Source organism: Cibotium barometz, chromosome 38 (genome assembly GCF_041138505.1).
Source record: "Cibotium barometz isolate CiBa-2024 chromosome 38, ASM4113850v1, whole genome shotgun sequence".
Lineage (NCBI taxonomy): Eukaryota > Viridiplantae > Streptophyta > Polypodiopsida > Cyatheales > Cibotiaceae > Cibotium > Cibotium barometz.
The window spans coordinates 27656378-27661321 of NC_141083.1; positions in this window are offsets into that span (position 1 = coordinate 27656378).

Sequence of the window (4944 nt, forward strand, 5' to 3'; positions counted from 1 at the left end):
TTAGCATGAGTAGGGAAATGCAAAATCCCTAGTACTCACATCTTTTTGGGTAAGCTTACTTTATCCCATGCCAGCTAGGCATAAGCCTTCTTGCCATCATTATAAATTTTCCAAATAAAATCCATGACTGGGGCAATGATCCTTTTCCAATGGCACTTTCTAAATTCTATCATAGGACAAAGCAACATAATGTAGGCATTAAGGACTGTGTTAGCAATGGCCATTTCTTCATCTTGCCAAGGAATCTTTCAATTGCCCAATTGGTTTATTACATCTAGAGCCAATGGCATCAGCAAAAAACTGCATTAATTGCAAGGCATTCCTTACATTCTCATTATTAGCTTTCGAAAATAGCAAAGAGTTATCACCAAAACACTGAATCACCAACTACTCCCCATTCTTCAGCTTCAGCCCAATCACCAACTATCTTTCACGTGCTTCTTCCAGAGCCACAGTCAACAAGTGAGAAGCAATAACAAAGAGAAAAGGGGCCAAAGGACATCCCTGTCTCACAAACCTTTTGATTTAAAATCCCCCAACGAATCTCCCATTTAGTAGCAGCTTAGAGTGGCCTCCAGGAGTAAGAGTATAAATGCACGTGGCTATCCTACTTCCAAAGCCTAGTTTTTCCATAACCCTTGCTATGTAAGACCAATGAACCCTATCATAAGCTTTCTCCGAATTACACATTTTTTGCGAGTTCTTTGAGCCACTTCCTTCCCTATTAATGCAGAAAAAATGTTGCCATATATGGATCTTCCTTTAATGAACCCGTATTGTTAGTGCAATGACCTCTGCTAGTACCTTGTAAATCATTGTAACCAGGGTAATAGGTCTCCGATGGTTGAAGTTGCTGCATGCAGGCTGTTTAGGAATTAGCTTCTTAATTCCTCCCTTCAAATCATTATCCATCCTTCCAATGGCAAAGGAATTCTTACATGTGGACCACACCTAGTCCTTGAGAGAGGACCAGAAGGCAATAAAAAACTCAATTGACAACCCATCCCAGCCAGGGATTTCTCCTTCCCAAGTTTCTAAAGAGCCTTCCAACATTCTTGATTTCCACATCCCTTTCTAGCCACCTAGCTCTATCAGACTCTACACCTTTGCTAACCAAGTCTAGCAGGTTGTTTTCTAACTAAAATCTTCTTTGGTACCCATCTTCCTTCAAAATCAAAGTGGCTCCTAGGAACTCAACCCATTTTAATGTAATCTGATTAATATCCCCTATCTCTTGGCCTCTCTCATCCCTAACTAGTCCTAGAAGTTCTCTGCTCCCTCTATCTTTGGCTAAACCAAATAGGTTCATAGTGTTGGAATTAGGGTTGCAGGAATGCACACACAACTTCAAGAAGATGAGGAAGCTTGAGCACAACACAGTAGTGTATTATGAGTGCCAAAAATGAAAGATTACAAGCCCTAGAAGATAATGGGCGTATATACAATGCACGGGGGAAAAAACCTCCTAGTGAGGGAAAAAGTGCCCCGGCGGTCCTAAGTGTGTTCACACACATCACTACTATAATATGGTAACAAATCCCCCCTGGAGTGATGCGGTGAACAAGAGCTAGCACTCATGTATAGGGAAGTGTCTAGCTATGTGGACGAATCCACAAAAGGGAGTAAGCCCAAAGCTTTGCGAAAAGCTTCGAACTTCTCACGAGGCAGAGCCTTTGTGAAAAGGTCTGCAAGGTTATCCTGTGTTGGCACATAAGCCAAACTGATCTCTCCTGCAGAGAGTCTCTCCCTGACATAATGGTAGTGCACCTCAATGTGCTTCGTACGAGCATGGAACACTGGGTTCCGCGCAACTGCCAATGCGCTCTGACTGTCAGTGAAGATGGTGGTGGCAGATGGCTGCCCAACACCCAAATCAGCCATAAGGCGTCTGAGCCACACACACTCAACCGTAGCTGTGAAAGCTGCCCTGTACTCAGCTTCACAACTAGAAGTGGCCACAGTAGGCTGCTTCTTGCTCAACCATGATATGCATGAGCTTCCAAGCATGAAGCAAAAACCACTCGTGGACACGCGTGTGTCATAACAACCAGCCCAGTCAGAATCTGAAAAAACATGTAAATCTGGCGGCAATGATCCCCCCTTGGGATAAAACAACCCAAGATGCCGAGTACCACTCAAATAGCGAAAGATACGCTTCACTGCCTGCCAATGCTTAATGCCTGGGCTATGCATAAATCTGCTCACCTGTGAGACTGCAAACTGAATGTCTGGCCTCGTAATGCATACATAAATGAGGCAACCAACAGCTGTCTGATAGAGTGTGACATCAAAGTGATCTCCAGCATCATGAAGACTCAACTTCAAACCTGTCTCCATTGGAGTAGCAATAGGCTTGCAGTCTTCAAGGCCAAATCTCCGCAACAATGTTTCAATATACTTTGTCTGACACAAAGCAATACCTCCATCACACTGCTTAAATTGTATCCCCAAATAATGATGCAAATGCCCCAAATCTGACATCTCAAAAGAGGCATTCAAATCAGCCTTAAAATCAGCAATATGACTCTCATTTGGTCCTGTGAGCAGCATGTCATCGACATAGAGAGCAATGATTAGATGTACACCATCCACACGTTTAACATACAAAGTGCTTTCTGTTGGACTATTCTGAAACCCATGTGCAGTCAAATATGCATGTATTTTTTCATACCAAGCTCGTGGAGCTTGCTTTAAACCATATAAAGCCTTTTTTAACCTGCACACTTTGTTTTCCTGCCCTCTTTGAACAAAACCACGAGGCTGCGATACATACACCTCCTCATGCAAATCTCCATTTAAGAACGCAGTCTTTATGTCCAGCTGATGTACATTCCAACCATTATGAGCTGCTAATGCACAGATGCTACGAACAGTGGTCATACGACATGTGGGAGCAAAAGTCTCATCAAAATCAATGCCCTTCTCTTGAGCATAACCTTTTGCAACAAGCCTAGCCTTATGGCGATCCCACTGTGCCATCAGGCTTACGCTTCAATTTGTATACCCACTTAGTGCCAATGGCCTTCTTGCCAGGGGGCAAGTCACATAAAGACCATGTACTATTCTTCATAATAGCATCGTATTCTGCTTGCATAGCAGCCATCCAATTTTCTAAACTTTGTGCCTCATCAAATGAAACAGGCTCACTTTCATCGCACATACTAGAAACAGCCAATGCATAACAATCTGACGCATAAGAGGCACCATGAGAGCCAGAACGAGTGCGACTAGACAAAGGGGCATCCAACTTGCTGTCACGCAAAGTCTGCACCAGCCATCTAGGCATGTTCCTAGAGCCCTCAATCTCTTGTCTCTCATCCTCAAGTGCATCATGCACATCTGCATCAGATATAGGCTGATCTGTGCCATCATTTAAAACCTGCATAGGCTGAAAAACTGCCTCATGAGGTATTGCACTTGACTGTGCACCACTGAAAAGAGGCAACAATGTATCATAGACATCACGTGAGCTGATATCTGTCTCCTTAGTACATGAAACCAAGGGCTGAACTGCATCTTCCACAAATACAACATCACGGCTAACCAAAATGCGCTTTGTCTGTGGATGATACAAACGATAGCCTTTGCTCTCAGCACTATATCCAACAAAAATACATTTGACAGGCACCAATGCATATGCCAGGCAACCAAAAACACGTAAATGGCCAACAGATGGCTTGCGGCTATGCCAAGCCTCATATGGAGTGACAACCTGTAATGCTTTGGTGGGACACCTGTTTAGTACATAAGTGGCACACATGACAGCCTCAAGCCAAAAACCATGTGGTAGACTTTGACTCTTAACCATACATCTTGCCATTTCCATGAGAGACCTGTTTTTTCTCTCAGCCACACCATTTTGCTGTGGTGTATACGGCACTGTACATTGGTGTTTTATCCCACGCTCAGCCAGAAATGCATTAAATTCTGAAGACATATACTCCCCCCCTCGATCTGAACGGAGGGTGCCCATCTTACTTTCTGACACATTTTCAGCCATAACCAAAAACTGTTTGAAGCACGAAAACACTTCGGACTTTGCCTTCAAAGGATATACCCATGCATGCCTGGTAAAATCATCAATGAAAGTCACGAAGTAAAGGTAGTTTCCAAATGATGGAGTTTGCATGGGACCACAAACATCACTGTGAACAAGCTGCAATCTGCGTTCAGCTCTCACTGATCCATCTTTGGGAAAGGAAGCACGCTGCATTTTACCCAATATGCAGCCCTCACAAACATGCTTGACAGGTGCCTCAAGCTTAGGCAAAGAAGACACCATTTCAGATTTCTGCAGGCGCAGCAAACTTGCAAAATTCAGATGACCAAAACGTGCATGCCACAGTTTTGCATCTGAAATAGCCTGCGTATCCATAATAGCACATGCTGAATCCTCTACACATTTGCCATCCATATTGAGCTTATACAGCCCTCGACATAGTGAACCAGATGCTACAATGATGTCACCACAAGAGAGATCATGAACAGTACATCTGTCATCCACAAATTTTACAACCAAACCTGTTTTGGCAAATGCGGAGACTGACAGCAGATTCTTTTTGATACCTGGCACATACAATGCATCAAAAAGTGTAAAGGTGTTGCCATTTGCAACATTCAGCACAATCTGTCCAACTCCTTCAACGGGATAAGAGGAGTTATTGGCACAAGTGACAGTATTCCCTGTGGGAGCAGACTCAAGGAAAGTGAATAAACTGCGCTGCGAGGTGATATGCTTAGTGGCACCACTGTCAAAGTACCATACATCTGAATCTACTGCAGACATACATGTGTCATGCAAAGATGGGTCATAACTGCACTGCGCATTGAATGCCCATTCTGTATCTAGCACAACATTAGCAGATTCATTGTTAGAAGGAGAGGCATCTGCAACAGCCATACCAGCCTCTTTCTTCTTAGCCTCTTTCGCAGCCAGCTTAGGAC